The following is a 17,814-nucleotide window of genomic DNA, read 5'->3' on the forward strand; positions in this document are numbered from 1 at the left end:
ATAAGGGTACTTAGTGCCACAAACTTTTCTCTTAGAACTGCCTTCTGAATGTCACATAGGTTAGGGTGTTTTGTTTTTGTTTATAATTTTCATTCAATTCTAAAAAAAATTTATTTTCCTTCTTACTTTTTGTCTTGGCCCAGTTTTCATTCAGAAATGAGTTGTCCAACTTCCATGATATTGTATATTTTCTGCTATTTCCATTTTTGTTGATATCCAGCTTTAATACATTGTTGTCAGATAGGTTGAAGGATGTTATTTCAATTTTCCTACATCTGTTAAGGCTTGTTTTATGTCCTTGCTCATGCTCATTTTGGATAAAGTTCCATGGGCTACCAAGAAGAAAATATATTCTTTTACATTTGGGTGTGATCTTTTGTAGATATTAGTTAGATCAATTTGATTTATAATATTATATAACACCAGCATTTCTCTGTTTTGTTCTTGTCCAGGTGTCCTGTCTATGGACATGCATAGAGTATTGAAGCCACCCACCATTAGGATTTGAAGGTTAATATGTTATTTAAGTTGTAACAGCAGTTCTTTTATGAACCACAATGCCCTTGCATTTGATGCACAGATGTTAGAAAGTGCAATGTCTTTTTGGTGGCTTTTTCGTTTCGTGAGTATGTAGTTTCCTTCCCTGTCTCTTCTGATTAGTTTGCCTTTAAAGTCTTTTTTATCAGATATTAAAATAGCTATGACTCCTTGCTTTATGAGTTGCTGCTGGGAAAATGAAGTTTAGTTTCCTTTAAGAGTGTGACCCCTGCTATATGGGACACACTAAAGTGTAGGTCCCAAACCTAGTAATCAAACAATACAAATCGTCTAGACTTAATGGATTTAAAAAATAAAGAGACGAGGAAGGGAGGGCAAGAGGAGAAGGATAGAGAAACATAAAATTGGGTGGGTAAGGATGTCGTGGGGAGAATCCGAGAGAAGTAGGGAGAGGAGAGACTATGGTCAAAATACATTGTATGAAGTTTTCAAAGATTTAATGAAAACATTGTTGATAAACAGGCATTTTATTAACAATAAAACATTATTAATAAACAAATAGTTATTTTCATAACTATTTGAAGTAACATCTTCAAACTTTTAAAGACTCTTGTGTAAATTTGTATACTCAAAAAATTGTAAAGGAGGAATTCTTGAGGTAATCATAGCCAATTCTGTAGCCTCACAAAGGAGGAAAGAGACACCAATTTACTTAGACTCAATGTCACAGCCTTAGCCAATAACCAAGATAGAAATAAATCCTTTCTGAGATACAGTCTTAACAGCCTTATTTTGGTATTATTTACTACCACTTCCAAGGTGGTAGTAAATGAGTTATTATTACCTAATAATTGTCAGAAACATAGGATAGAGAGAACCCCAGTCAACACACTACCTAACATCTCTAGGTGAATGAAATATACTGAAGTACTGTATGCTTCCCGAAGATTGTTAAGGAAATAAGAGTGGCCCATACCAGAGACTGAATGAAGAAGCAGTCAACATACATTTCAGATTTCCCATAATCCTTGCTTTCTGATAAAAATAAAATAAAATTTGACAATAGGTGAGGACATCTAGGAAGATGATTCAGACAGTAAAAGGCTTTTTCTGAAATCCCAAGGACCTGTGCTAAGATTCCCAGAATCTACATGGAAAGCCTGGTGCATCAGAAGCACTTCTACAGCATAAGCCTGAAGGGGTGGAGACGAGACGTTCCCCAGGGCTTGCTAGGTAGCTAACCTTGACAAATTAGTTAGCTCCATGCAGGTGAAAAAAAAAACAATAAGAATGACACCCAGCATCCATTTGTTTCTGATTTGCATGTGCACATGTGTGTGTGCACGGGCACACACACACACACACACACACACACACACACACACACACACACAATTCAACCTATAAGATTGAATGTGCAATATTGCCCATGAATAACTTTCCTTTCACCCATTAGGAAATTTTCTCATTAAAAAAACAGTTGGGAATGTTAATGTTATATCTCCAGAGACTACACTGTCTCTGGATGAATACTTCTGCAGAGAAAAAAGAAACCATAGTTGCAGCCCAAGGTCAGAACAGAAGTCACAGCTCCAAACCCTGTAGAATCCAATCCAATGATTTAATACAAGCAGGGTCCCCTGTCCAGGAGACAGAAAGTTTCGTACCTAATATTAGCTTTATCTTATTTTCTTTATATCAAATAATATCACTTACGCTATTTATTGGTGCTGATTTCAGGTTCTGATTTTGACAAATAAAATTTCAGCTTAGCTACCCAACAGAAAATGCAGTGTGTTTCATGAGCTCCACACCAGGCAATTTTGACTCTGACTTTATGCTTTCTTTTGGAAAGAGTGATTCAGTTACCCATGGTCGAAGGTTTTCCTGGGGTCACTCTCATGACTAGTTCATGAGTTTTAAGGCACATTTATGGATGCAGAGCTGGACCAGCTGCAATGTTTCACTACAAAAACTTGCTCCCTCGCCCCATTAAGGGTCTGTAAAAATTTAAAAAGAGAAAGACATTTGAAAGCCTATTCCACAAATGTCCATCTAGGGCTTGTCAAGGGACACTTAAAACTTTCAGGGATGCAAGATTTATTTAGAATGTGTTTTTATATTCTATGGCAATTCAGAATTGACAAGGGGAGGGTTTAAATACCATGTAGGTTAAATTTGGATAGCAGTATGGTAACCTACTACACAACTAGGAAGTGATCTGCCTAAGGAAACAAAATTAGTTATCAGTTTGAAGCGATTTCCTCCTTTGCTATTGTAATCACATTAGTCTCAGATTAAGAGAAAACCCAGTTTAGCTCTTTCAGGTGCTTCAGAATCACTGCCATTCAAGAGAACAAGAGGAAAGAGTGCTTCTTAGTAGAGAAGTACCTTTTCCTACTGATGTTACAGTTGCCAACTGTCCATTTGTCTACCACATGTTTGTCTAACACCCAACACATGCCTAGGATTGAAGTAGAAATATTACCAATGCAGAATTTGAAAGGAAAAGAAAGGTAGCTTACAGGGGTAAACAAAAAAAGTGATATGGTGGTTTCCAAGTAGGTTTGTAAAGTTTTGGATAGTCCTTCCATCAAAAGATGAAATCTAATTCTCTTTCCTTGAACAGAGACTGAATTATGTTACTTACTTCGAACAAATGGAATATGGAAGGGATTGCATGTGCCTTTTAAGCTCAGGAGTGGCTGGTATGACATCCATCTGGCTGTTGCTCTTCAGTCCTTCACAGGAGAACAGACCTGAGACTGTGTGGATAACCAGGCAGATTCACAGCAAGGTCCTTGTGGAGAACAATTGAGACTTTCTCAGCAACTATTGAAAGACCACCTGGACAGCACACCCTTCAGCCTCATATGCCTTTGTATGACCCTGTCCCTGGAGATACCTTAGGAAACAGACCTTAGCTCCAACCTGAGTTAACCGATTTCTGAATTTCTGTGAGGCACACTAAGTAGGAACCAGTTTGTGGCAGTGCTTGAGATAATGATGATTGTAGATCATACATCCTCCAAAAGGTTGGGTTTGTGGCAGTGCTTGAGATAACGATGATTGTAGATGATACATCCTCCAAAAGGTTGGGTTTGTGGCAGTGCTTGAGATAATGATGATTGTAGATCATACATCCTCCAAAAGGTTGTCATTGTCCAGATTCTGAGATGTGGCTATAGCCATGATAAGAGTAAAGAAGAAATAAACACAAAATATTTAGAAAGATAAATCTTGGTGGTTGCTGTTCAGGGAGTAAAAGGGTGGGTGCCTCTGAGGAAGAGTTAGAATGCTGGTGCTCATGCATATGCACTAGGGAAGGGTTGAAGTAGTATTAGAGAAAATAATCTTTTAATACTTCAGCTGTATAACACTAGATTATAAAGGGAGCTATGTTACAAATGGCAAAAAGTTGAAATTACAAGATTGCCTAGAAATTGATGTGTTCAATTGCCCCGTTTTTACAGACAAACTCAAAGTAGTCCTACAAGCCCCTGTGTTATAAAGGACCTAATACTTGGTTTAGTTCTCTGCTCTTTCCTTCTTGAAATTCTAAATCAATTTTCAACAAGAAGCTCAGATCTATCATTTTGCACTGGACCTAGAGAGTAAATATCTAGCCTGGTGTATGCTCAGCTTTTCCCTGTTGATTCCAGAAGAATTATTTGGTGGCTGGAGGATTATCTACTTTCGATATAATGCTCAGATAAGGCAAGAAAATGGGATGGTATTTTTCTTACCACACCAGATTGTTTTTCCACTAAACAGTATGTTCCCATTAGTAGCCATTTTCCAGCTGGTGAGTCACCATGATAACAGTTGGTCTATGACACTGTTTGCATTTAAAGTGCTAATACACAACATCTCTGATACTAGAGTATGAGTTCTGCTTCAAGAAGACAAGGATCCCACTGTGGAAATGCTAACACATCAGTAAGTACCAAATCTACAAGTTGTAGTGTTGTATAACACTGCGCAGCATGTTTGAAATCATACAAGGCTACTGACACTGCAATAACCTGGGGCCAAATACTAAAGAAATGTCATGTTCTCAGTGAGTTCTAGTTCCTGATAGTAAGCGGGACATGTTTCTCCAAAATTAATACCCTTGAGCAAGAGTAGACTATTATGCCAAAACTACATAGTACGTTTATTAATATAGTTGGATAGGAGTAAAATATAGACACTTAATCTACTCCATTAATCTGTAAAAATCTTGATTTCAGGCTATACCTACAGTATTCTTTCATGAGTAGCCAATGAATACTAAGTTGAAGAGCTTAGAGCACTGTACATAATATAGAATATTTGTAAGCATTTTTCATTTCTAAAGCTCTGAAATTCAATTATTTGACACCTGACGTTTCATTTACTGGAAAAATAGGAAGAAACATAACTACATTAGTAATAAAAAGTAGTGGCAGAGCAATCATCTTTCTTTCAAGAGATCCACAATCATTATTTCCCATAATGTTAGTCTAAATAGAACAACAAAATTAAAACATTCAGAAGCAAAAAATGGAGAATGGAAATGGGACATATCACAGTGGTGTTTATAGATGGATAATTAGTTCATACAATTAAGTAATTGGGAAGGCAGAGGAGTTTTTTACAGACACTCAGTAGTGTGTGTTGCTTCCCAGTCTGTAAGGGGGGAAAAAAAGGAATCCTGTTTTGCTCAACAAGCTTTTAATACTCCAACTTCATAAATGCTAGAACAGGGCATCTTAACCCAGACTGTGGACTTCCATGGACTATAAGAAGTTGATAGCTTCCACTGAAGTTGGACACAAAATGCAGTATTTGGGACATGTGAGAAACAATATGGTATTTCTCAATCTTAAATAGAAGGTCTCTTTTCGACGTGTCTCATTCCCATCTGGTCCAGAAAGCCCCACTAAAAATATCACTTCCTCCTGGAAACCTCTAAGCCAGTATGTTCATCCAGACTCCTATCTTGAGGAAAACCTCCTATGTTAGACTACTGTGACTTTTATCTGTGTCATCCAGATGTTCTTTGCCACACCTTAGCCCATTTCCCAAACTTAATTTAAAGTCCTAGACAGTAAATTCTATTGCATCCTGTTGCCATCATATCCCCAAAATAGAATTCCCTGGAGGGAATTCTTCAATGAGTTTTGGGTTATTTCACTGCTAGTGTCAAAATGTAATCATCTGAGACTCAAGATGTGTCCCCTATTCACCTTGGTCCCTCTCACTTCCATATTGACCAACTAAATCTAACTTCAAGTCTGGATGCTTTGTGAAATGTGTCACATTTTGGAACATGTGAGGAATACCACTTATCTGTGCATTTATTTCATCAGAATGAACAGCAAATGTTCAGATCAAATGGGAAAGAATAGCTTAAGGTCTCCATATTATACAGCAATGTTTTTCTTTCTAGGGTTTTAACATACTTTTAGTGTCCTTGAAAAATATGTAAACCCACAAATGTTCTCCTGTTTACCTCCAAGAAGCAGAAAGTTTCAAGAGTATCTACTTCTCCAGTTAAACTGTGACAAACAGTACTGGGATACCCGATGTAAACTAACAGGGATTGCTTCATTGCACACACAATCAGGTACAGGTATGTGCAATTACATGAGCACATTTGGTGCACATGTACACTTGCTATATTAGATAGTGTCTCTTCCCCTGTATCATACTTCCTAGGATTTACTTCACACTAGAATTCTTTTCATGGTTACCTGTACCCCTTCTCCAAATTAGAGTTCCTAAGGAATGAGCCAGAGTCCATGATTCTTACAGTGATCTGTTGGGTTTAGCACACAGTGTGCTTTGCAAACAGAAGGGTAGCTGTATATTTTTGCTTCAATGTTTTTTAAAAAGCTTATCATAGAATGTGGGGACTGAAGAGATAGCTCAGCAACTGAAAGGCAGACAGCTAGTATAGAGAGCCCAAGTTTGTTTCCCAACACACACATTAGGTGGTCCAGAACTGCCTATAAGTCAAGCTCGGGGGAGGCAATGTCCTCTTCTGACATCCATAGGCACTGTATTCATGTGCACAAATCCACCTCCAGATGCGTACACATAGGTACGTAAATAAAAATAAAAATAAAACCACAGGGAGCCAGTTGCATTGGGAGAAAATGTTAAGAGAACCACAGATTTGTGTGTGAAAGAACCAGCCACAGCCACCACGTTCTTCCTTAAACTGTTCCAGATAGACAGACAGACAGGCAGGAAGGAAGACATGCATGCAGAAAAGCGGGCAGTGAGCAGCAGGAAGAAATGCCTGCCATTTCTTCACAAAAATGTGACTACCATCATGGCAGATATGAAGCATGAAAGGTACAGGGTCCAAAAGAACTTACATAGTCTTTAACTGTAAAGTAGTTACTCAGTTGACCGATACTCACACAGATAGCTCTTCCCAAGTGATCTTTCATAAGGATGTGCCCCTAAGCCATCCTGGGTAGACTTTCTTCTCTTGCTTTCTGATTCCAGCTCTGCCCTTTGGACAGTTTCACTACAATTAACTAGCATCTCCCCTGCCGAGCACTCTGAGGTCACTTACACATCGGTGACTCAGTTAAAACCTTGGATGGTAGATGCACAGAACACATGAAACTCAAGAAGGATGACCAAAATGCAGATGCTTCACTCCTTCTTTAAAAGGGGAACAAGAATACCCTTGGCAGGGAATAGGGAGGCAAAGTTTAGAACAGAGGCAGAAGGAACACCCATTCAGAGCCTGCCGCACATGTGGCCCATACATGTACAGCCACCAAACTAGGTAAGATGGATGAAGCAAACAAGTGCAGGCCAACGGGAACCGGATGTAGATCTCTCCTGAGAGACACAGCCAGAATACAGCAAATACATAGGCGAATGCCAGCAGCAAACCACTGAACTGAGAAAGGGACCCCCGTTGAAGGAATCAGAGAAAGGACTGGAAGAGCTTGAAGGGGCTCGATACCCCATATGAACAACAATGCCAACCAACCAGAGCTTCCAGGGACTAAGCCACTACGCAAAGACTATACATGGACTGACCCTGGGCTCCAACTTCATAGATAGCAATGAATAGCCTAGTAAGAGCACCAATGGAAGGGGAAGCCCTTGGTCCTACCAAGACTGAACCCCCAGTGAACATGATTGTTGTGGGGAGGGTGGTAATGGGGGGAAGATGGGGAGGGGAACACCCATAGTGAAGGAGAGGGGAAGGAGTTAGGAGAATGTTGGCCCGGAAACTGGGATAAGGAATAACAATCGAAATGTAAATAAGAACTACTCAAGTTAATAAGGTGGAGGAAAAAAAAACCTTGGGTGGGGTAGTTTCATCTTCTGTCAAGCTCCTGGAAACCAGTGTCCCAAAGCAAAAGGGGAAATCAGAAAATTTTTCATGGTAGGCACAGAAGGCTTTTAAGAGGTCTAAGGACAACTTCTTCCAATCACATTTCCCAGAACCCTTTCTCTCTACATTCTTTTGTGGGGGAGCCTACACATCGTTTTCTGGAACATTTTAAAAGACTCAGTTCTAGCAGTGGGGAATGTTCCTTCAGATGAAGAATAAATCTCAAGTCTATCTGATCACAAAGCCTCCTCGGTTAAATAGTCCCCAAAGTCAAACAGGGGAAACGGCTCAGAAGATGGGCGTGTAGCTTAGAGCTGCTTTCTGATTTTATTCATTTATTAATTTTCATGCAAAGTCCTATTATATGGCCCAAACTGGCCTGGAATTCATTGGGTATCCCAGGTTGACTTCAGACTTGCAATCCTCCTGTCTTAGTCTCCTAGGAACCAAGATTTATGGGCATTTGTCAAAATGCCTGCCGATTTCAAAGGAACTTTAATCTCAAAGGATTTTTATAAAATATATAGAACAGAGAACAAAGTTCTAGTCACTTTCAGAATAAGAAAAAATGTCAATCACTGATAACTAGTCATTGCTTTTTCTATTTCTAAGGATTAAAGATTCTGAAATATTCAAGTCTATCATCTTTCTTGAATCTTGTCTTTCCCATAGTTGATTCTCACTTCTTCAACCTGTCCCATTAGTGTACAGTTACCCAGCTTGTTTCAAAGAATACCTGCTGATTTAGTAGCCCTTCATAGCGTTGGCTTTCTAGGTTCATATATATACTTATATTCCCTCGGTGTGTGTTTTCGTACCTCCCACAGCTCTGTGTGGGCCACTATATAATTTTGAAATACTTGCTAAATTGCTATCTATTTAGTTAAGCATCTAGCTAAATTATATTTCACTCAAGTTTACTGCAGAATTAAAATATTACATCAGTAACCACTTCAGGGAATTAGGTTGTGGGAGTTTCTTAACATATGCTAGATTGGGGGAAGAAAACAAAACTAAATGCTCTTAGCAACCACCAGGAGATCAAAACTGAAAGATGCGTGCTTTGGTTTTCAAGCAAATCTGACTAGGTGGATCTGAATAAAGCTATGCTAGTGACAAAGTGGATTTGTGCTTTTATTATGGATAATAATGATGTAGGAAGGTCATCTCATCTCACTAATTGTACATAATTTCTTAGCCACTCACGCATCTGATACCCGATCTCTGCTAAGTGCAGCAATACCTACTTCATTGTTTACCCATTGCCACAGGGTTGGCGATGCTCCCCTTTTGCCCCATTGTAGAACAAAAGATGACATTTTCTTGTAAAAGAATTCAAACTGTAGCTGTTTCCACAGGATAGGCAGTTTTCTGGATATACAGCATTACTATATAAAAAGGTAAATGCTTCCAAATTCACATAAAGCCCTGCTAGGTTTTGGGATAATGTGTACAACATAGATGTACTATTGCACGAGTCATTCAAAGGAGATGGAATTTTATTTACATAAAAAACTCCCAAAATAATTCATTGGCCCTGGTTTTAACTCATACCAAAAACACTGGCTCATGAATCAAGAAGGAAGAATGACAGATAGAGGGGAAAGGAGGCTTGGAAGGAGAAAGGAAAGAAAAGAAATGGGGAAGGACAAGTGGGGATGCTATAGAAATATTACTGAGTATTCACATACCATAGCACACCATTTTTCTTTCTCACAAAGAGAGAAAATTCAGGTGTTCAAATGTCAAACGGTTTTCTCAGTGCCATATTCCTACAGCATCAAAGTTCAGATTACCTCACTCCATCGTGTATGCTTTCTCCACAATGCCATGTTGCCTCTTCTCAAATGGAGTTGATAAAATAAAAACACAGGAACTCCCATAAATTAATGTAAATATTCCAAAGCCCTTATCCTCTAAAGTACGTATGTATTTATCATCTGAAGAGAGTATATAGGCCATAGAAATAGAATAATGAGTAACCTGACTCTTGATACAGGATGAAGTAATTGTGCTAGGTCTAGCATGAGGAAATTTATTAGTTCTCAGAAATAGAGCTAAATGGCCAGTAGCCTCTGATGAGGGCAAGTTAATGGGTGAATGTTTGGCTTGCTCTCCTGGAGAGCATGCTTAGAGGGCTTGCTAGGTGTCAGGGAAGGGAAACAGAGCTTAGAAACATGTCTCTAAAATGGTGATTATTGTTCCCACTTATCGGGTAAGAAAATTACAGCTCAGAGACATGTGAAATGCTCAGAATTGCTTGGAAGTGGCAATATGGGTAATAAATCAAGATATTTTTATTACTAGGGCCATAAAAATATAACTTCTACTTTTACTATTAGCTGGTTTACACGGAAGCATGAGCTTTTTATCTTGCCATTTTAATGTTGGAATAGCTAAAATATTGAGCACTATGTACAGAAATTAGAGACAGCATCATTATAATTTGAGAATCAATCAGCATATGATACTTTATATTATTATTATTATTATTATTTTAAATTGAGAATAAATGATATTCTTATCATTTATGACTAGAGTAACAAAAATTGCTTAAAATCATCTTGCATGCTCCAACAATGAAATGGAGTATATTTTCTACCACTAACAGCAGAAAACTAATAATTTCTGTGTACTGTATTCCATTCTAAACATTCTTGAAACCATGAGTTCCATCACTTGGATTAACCTAAGACACAGAAAGTTTAAACAACTTGCCCAGCTCCTGAAGCTAATAAGTCGACATGGGAATCAACTAGAAACCACCTGATTTCAGAACCTGTGTCCCTAATGACGTCTTCCTATCAGCACTAACAGAGGATACATACGGAGTTAAAAAATAACATCCAAGAGCCCCAACAGAAATACATCAAAAACATGAATGCAATGAAAGGCAGAGTGACTGATCCATGGACATTTAGGGAATTTTATTCTAAATCTACTATAAAAAATTAAAGAGATGTGACATTCTAATAAAAACCAAGATTCTAGCTCAATCATGGTTTTGGGTTAAACACGGCTATACACAGCTCTACAGCTAGTTTTGAGTCAGTTTGTAAATGTTTGCTATGAAATGGTGTAATGACTGAGCAACACAACCAACCTCTCTGGGTTGGGAGTCACCTAGGAGACACACTTATGAGTTTCCAGGAAGCCTTAACTAAGGAAGAAAGAATCTCTGTAAATGGAGGCAGTACATACTGTGAGCTGGAGTCCTGGACCAAATAAAAGCGATAAGCCAGCTGAGCAGTAGCTTTCCTTTCATTCCTTACTGATCCACCCTGATGTAAGCAAGTCTCACTTTTAAGATGACTTGGGCCACTGTGTCTTCCCCACATGACTGTGTCCTCAAACTTTGAACCAAAGTAAGTCCTTCCTCCTTTAAATTGTTTCTTCAAATGCGCCATCGGGGAGAAAACAATGAATATTATGGTGTGGTAAACAGTACAATTAGCTGTGAAGTATCCTGGGTATCAGGCTGCTGATGTTATAGACATGGAGGCCTCCGGCTTAGATACTGAGTGAGAAGCCATCAGGGGATTGAAGCCTGTGCCATTCATATCACGTAATCAAATAATTCTGAATAAATCTACAGAGGAAGAGATAAAGCCAATGTGGCATATGTTAAGGAACTGATGTGTGTACACGTGTATATGTGTTCATTTGACTGGATATCTTTCTCCTATTCAATACAGAAAATAACTCACTCTTAAATATTTGCTTGCTAGTATTACAGAGCAATAGTGATAAAAACTGTATGGTATTGGTACAGAGACAGACAGATAGACCAATGGAATAGAATTGAAGACCCGGAAATGAACCCACACACCTATGGTCACTTGATTTTTGACAAAGGAGCCAAAACCATCCAATGGAAAAAAGATAGCCTTTTCAGCAATTGGTGCTGGTTCAACTGGAGATCAGCATGTAGAAGAATGCAGATGGATCCATGCTTATCACCCTGTACAAAGCTTAAGTCCAAGTGGATCAAGGACCTCCACATCAAACCAGATACACTCAAACTAATAGAAGAAAAACTAGGGAAGCATCTGGAACACATGGGCACTGGAAAAAATTTCCTGAACAAAACACCAATGGCTTATGCTCTAAGATCAAGAATCGACAAATGGGATCTCATAAAACTGCAAAGCTTCTGTAAGGCAAAGGACACTGTGGTTAGGACAAAACGGCAACCAACAGATTGGGAAAAGATTTTTACCAATCCTACAACAGATAGAGGCCTTATATCCAAAATATACAAAGAACTCAAGAAGTTAGACCGCAGGGAGACAAATAACCCTATTAAAAAATGGGGTTCAGAGCTAAACAAACAATTCATAGCTGAGGAAGACCAAATGGCTGAGAAGCATCTAAAGAAATGTTCAACATCTTTAGTCATAAGGGAAATGCAAATCAAAACAAACCTGAGATTTTACCTCACAACAGTCAGAATGGCTAAGATCAAAAACTCCAGCAACAGCAGATGCTGGCGAGGATGTAGAAAAAGAGGAACACTCCTTCATTGTTGGTGGGATTGAAGACTGGTACAACCATTCTGGAAATCAGTCTGGAGGTTTCTCAGAAAACTGGACATTGAACTACCTAAGGACCCAGCTATACCACTCTACAGGCATATACCCAAAAGATGCTCCAACAAATAACAAAGACACATGCTCCACTATGTTCATAGCAGCCTTATTTATAATAGCCAGAAGCTGGAATGACACCAGATATCCTTCAACAGAGGAATGGATACAGAAAATATGGTACATCTACACAATGGAATAATACTCAGCTATCAAAAACAATGCCTTTATGAAATTCATAGGCAAATGGATATCATCCTGAGTGAGGTAATCCAATCACAGAAAAACACACATGGTATGCACTCATTGATAAGTGCATATTAGCCCAAATGCTCGAATTACCCTAGATGTACAGCACACATGAAACTCAAGAAGGATAACCAAAATTCGAATGCTTCACTCCTTCTTTAAAAGGGGAACAAGAATACCCTTGGCAGGGAATAGGGAGGCAAAGTTTACGGCAGAGGCTGAAGGAACACCCATTCAGAGCCTGTCCCACATGTGGCCCATACATATACAGCTACCAAATTAGATAAGATGGATGAAGCAAAGAAGTGCAGGCTGACAGGAACCAGATGTAGATCTCTCCTGAGAGACACAGCCAGAATACAGCAAACACAGAGGCGAATTCCAGCAGCAAAACACTGAATTGAGAATAGGACCCCCGTTGAAGGAATCAGAGAAAGAACCGGAAGAGCTTGAAGGGACTCGAGACCCCATATGAACAACAATGCCAAGCAACCAGAGCTTCCAGGGACTAAGCCACTACCCAAAGACTATACATGGACTGACCCTGGACTCTGACCTCATAGGTAGCAATGAATAGCCTAGTAAGAGCACCAGTGGAAGGGGAAGCCCTTGGTCCTGCCAAGACTGAACCCACAGTGAACGGGATTGTTGAGGGGAGGGCGGTAATGGGGGAGGATGGGGAAGGGAACACCATAGAGAAGGGGAGGGGGAGGGGTTAGGGGGTTGTTGGCCTGGAAACCGGAAAGGTAATAACAATTGAAATGTAAATAAGAAATACCCAATTTAATAAAGATGGAGAAAAAAATATCTGCTTGCTGATTTTTCTGCAGTCCGTATTTGGCTCACATGTTAACTTGAGTATAATTTTTTGAAAAAACAACTCCACTTTTTAATTCTAAATACATTAATTTCTACCTTGAGATTCTAAGAAAGCTACTTTCCTAACCTCCCACCCCCATGGTTAATTTTCTTACAGCTTATCTCATAAAAACCCTCTACATTGTGATTCTCCTTTGGCTCTCTCTGGATGAATCACTCAATGCTGACAGAAAAGGGCTCCAATGGGCTGTTTTGGCCCACACAGGTGCCACATTCCCATTCACTGGTGTAAATGGCAATGAAAGCTTAGAATTCCCCAGGGTTCTTGCTATATTCGGGTACCTTATTCAGTATGCTGGGACTCAGGAAGCTCTCTTACTGCTCTAATATTTAGGAGGAATTTACTGCAAGTCCTACCTTCTCATTGCTAACATTCTATTTGGACACTTGCCTCTCTGTGGGTTTATTATTAACACAAGAAAGATACCTCTTAAATCTCGTATATCCTGTCCTGGCTTCTAGTCCTGAGAAGTTTCCCAATGTTCCTGATAAGATGTTTATATACACATAAAGGGCACTCAGAGTTAACATCTTGGGTACCTTGTAAGCTTTAAGGTTATTGGACAGGAAAATAATGCCAACTGGAAATTACAATCTGGGTAAGAAAGTAAAGTATGTCTGGTACTATGACTTTTCACCACACAATTCATTTCTGTAACTGGTCAGCAATGAGCCAAAATGATATCTATTTAATCTATTGGTCATTTCACTGTCTCTGTGAGAAAATATTTGAGAAATGAAACTTGAGAGAAGATTGATTTCCACTCACGTTTTCAGATGTGTCTGCGTACATCCTCTTGATGTCCCTGCTTGCAGGCCTGTGATGAAGGTGGACATGGTGACAGAGAGGGGGTGTGGTAGAGAAAAGCTTCCATCTCATGAGAACCAGAAAACAATGTGGGAGGAGACAAGAAGGTTCTACCAGGACTCTATGAGAAACCCAGCAAAGCATGAATCTACACAAGATTAGTAAACAAGAAATGCTCCTCAATCATTTCTGTTTCGAGTTACTGCTTGGGTTCCTGCCCTTGCTGGGACTTAGAAAGGAAGGCTAAACAAACCCTTTGCCTCCTAAGTCCGTTTACATTGGAGTGTTTTATCACAGTGAAGGAGGTGAAACAAGGAGACTAGAAAGGATTGCTACATCAGGGATTTGGTATTCAGTCCATGAGCATCTGGGGAATGGAGACTCCTGATCCAAGCCATAACACCTCACCTTTATCTTTGTCTTTCACTGATGATTGTGCTCAGTTCTTTAAGCAGTTGGGCCCTTATTTTCATTGGGATACTGTAAAAGAGACTGAGAGGGGCCTGGGGGTAAGATCAGTAATGAGCTGTAGCAAGAGGTGGCTTTCAGAGTGTATAAAGAGGGTTCTGAAATGGGACAGACCATGGTCTCACAGTTCTTAAATAAAATGGAGGAACAAATATTATATAAGAAGATTCGAGCTATCTTCTTCTCAACAATCCAAATTTGTCTATTGTGCCCCTAAACCAGGGGTTCAACCCCTTTAACTTAAGTTTATCACTTTCATTAGTAATTTGGGCACATACATGCGAACACACACACACACACACACACACACACACACACACACCCTTATTTTCTAGGTTAAATGAAAACAGCAATGCAACTGAACTAATAGGTATCTAACTAAACCAATAGGTAACTTAACCAATAGGTAACTGAACCAATAGGTAACATCATGTGTCTGAGGGTAGGGAAAATTAGGAGTCTGAGGTGAGCTGGAAAGCAAGTAGCAGACAACAGGAAGATTGTCATCAAGGGAAAATGGTGACCAGTGTTGTCAGCATTCAGGTACTGCCCACCCCACCCTACCCACAAAATGTATATGTCAAAATCTATAACTTGCCATGATAATAGTTGAAAAGGAGCTGCCTCTGAGAATTTACTACTTCATGAGAGCTCAACCACCAAGTGCAAGGTAAGAGGTCTTAGAGCAAAGGGTCAAGGAGTTCTTTTGTCCACCTGTCATGTCTAACAGGGTCATCCAAGATGCTTGACCCTTTCCAGAGGCTCTCTATTCTCCACAGCAGTAAGCAATAAGATTCCATTGTTTGTAATTTATTCATTGTAGTATTTGGTTATCGCAACCTGGACAGAGTAAACAGAGTGTTTTCTGAGATACAGATTTTGTGATGAAATGTTTTAATCTAAACCTTTTTGGCCAAAACTTCTTGGGCTAAAAAAAAGTAAACTTTAATGAATTCTAACCCATAATGCTATAGGGACCATTTTCTGACCTCTGTTTATGCATAATAAAAGTACATTGTGTGAGATTCTGACATTTAGACTATATGACTGACCTAAAGTACAACAGAAGTATTAGCAGTTTAACATTATGAAGATCTACACTCAAGAGAACATTCACAAGAAGGGTAAGCCCAGAAAAATTGTGAGAACAGTTCAATCCAATGGTTAAAATCTGATGATAATGGTGGACACTGTAATCCCACTACTTTAGAAGGTGGACGAAGAATCAGTAGGTTAAGACCAGCCTCAATTATATAGTGAATTTGAGGTTAGCCTGAACTACATATTTTGTCTCAAAATAATTATTTTTTAAAATTCCAAGACAGGTAAGAAAGTTTGGCTTTTTGAGTCAAGAAAGACATGCCACCTGAGTTTGGTGAAGAAAAAAATTCCTACTTCACCTCATAGCAGTCATCACTTAACCCAGTCTCAGGGTTACAAGATAGGAAGCAGATTGGATTGCTACAGAAAAATACTTTGTCTTAGGTCTAATTCAAGATAAGTCTCCTGAGTCTCTATGGCTAGCACTAAGGTCTGTTTTGTCACATACACAATGAGCAACCTTGTTGGCCTCTCAGTCCAAATGGAGCACGTTCTGTTTCCCTTGGCATTCATGCTCGCTCCGCTCAAGAAGCCCTGGCACACCGATTTCTGTGAATTCCCTGATCTGTGCTTTCATTATTCATCAACAGGAGGAAAATAATAAGGTGAAGAGGCCAAGGGGGAAGCCACCTTTTCATCCAACCAGGCGGTCTCTTTCTCACACTGGAAACGTTGAAGGGAATGAGGCTATACTCATGCTGGTGCTGTGATAGGGAACCAAAGTTAAGATCATAATGTCAGCCAATCAGCGCAGGTATGAGAGAGCCCTGGGAAAAAGCCCAGAAAGCCATTGGCCAGGAACCTTTCAGAAGAACAGGTGTCTTGCCCAGCCAGCCAAGTCTCTCAGGTGTGCTTAGCTTCTCTGCACAGTATCCACAACTTCTCTCTCTCTTTTTTTTCTTTATTAACTTGAGTATTTCTTATTTACATTTCGATTATTATTCCCCTTCCTGGTTTCCAGGCCAACATCCACCTAACCCCTCCCCCTCCCCTTTTATATGGGTGTTCCCCTCCCCATCCTCCCCCATTACCACCCTACCCCCAACAATCCCGTTCACTGGAGGTTCAGTCTTGGCAGGACCAAGGGCTTCCCCTTCCACTGGTGCTCTTACTAGGCTATTCATTGCTACCTAAACAATTTGTTAGGTGTGCCCTACTTTAGTTAAAATGCTGTTACATTCCCACTTAAAATATTCTTTTAACAAAAAGAGCAGGAGACAAAATGTTAATGGTGTGACTCTTGTGTTCCCATTTGTAAGTTACTAGTGGTGTTGGTGATTTATTTATACTCCAAATTGGAGTATGAATATCTCTGAGGGTGTTTCCCCTCTTCTCCATTCCTACCTCCCAAACCTCAAGGTAAAGGAAGCCATGTGATGCCTGTCAGGATTGATGTAGGCAGGAGCAAAAGTTCCTGTGTGGGGCAAAGTGGGTCTGTGTTACCAGTTAGAAGGCCAACAGACTAGACAATTAAGTAAGAATAAATTTCCATGTTCCCTTTGTTCCTCCCCTCCAGACCAGTCCTTTCTCTTCTTCCTGCTCTTCTTTGTCCTAACCATGAACCTTGATGACCAGTGGAAAAAACATGGAGAGAACAGCCTTTGGGGAGGATATTTTCACTTTTTACACAGCTCACTGAGACGTTTCTGATACCTAGTAACTGGTTTCCCCCAGAGTCTCTGAGGTTTTGTGGTTCCTCACTCATAGCCACACTTCACCTTGAGATGCCACTGAGTACACTCTCTTCTGCTGATCTTGGATGCAAATGTGGTTCATGAAAATCCAACAGAGGCTGGATGGTATAAGACAGTGAGCGTGCATGGAAACAACTGCACAATTGTTATGGGTTATGAAGGAATCGTGTACAGCACTTTCTAGATGGTATCAGTCGGTAG

General features: G+C 39.6%; 1 long non-coding RNA gene across 1 annotated transcript; it reads right to left on the reverse strand.

The window, feature by feature from the left end:
• Nucleotides 1-978: 978 nt before the first annotated feature.
• Nucleotides 979-14,590, reverse strand: LOC147996114 (uncharacterized). The gene is made up of 3 exons (XR_015674180.1): nucleotides 14,312-14,590; nucleotides 3,418-3,680; nucleotides 979-3,298 (listed from the first exon to the last, which is right to left on the reverse strand). It is a non-coding gene; the product is annotated as an uncharacterized LOC147996114 (long non-coding RNA).
• Nucleotides 14,591-17,814: the final 3,224 nt, after the last annotated feature.

Source organism: Rattus norvegicus, chromosome 2 (assembly GCF_021556685.1).
Source record: "Rattus norvegicus strain SHRSP/BbbUtx chromosome 2, alternate assembly SHRSP_T2T, whole genome shotgun sequence".
In the NCBI taxonomy this organism is placed as follows: Eukaryota; Metazoa; Chordata; class Mammalia; order Rodentia; family Muridae; genus Rattus; species Rattus norvegicus.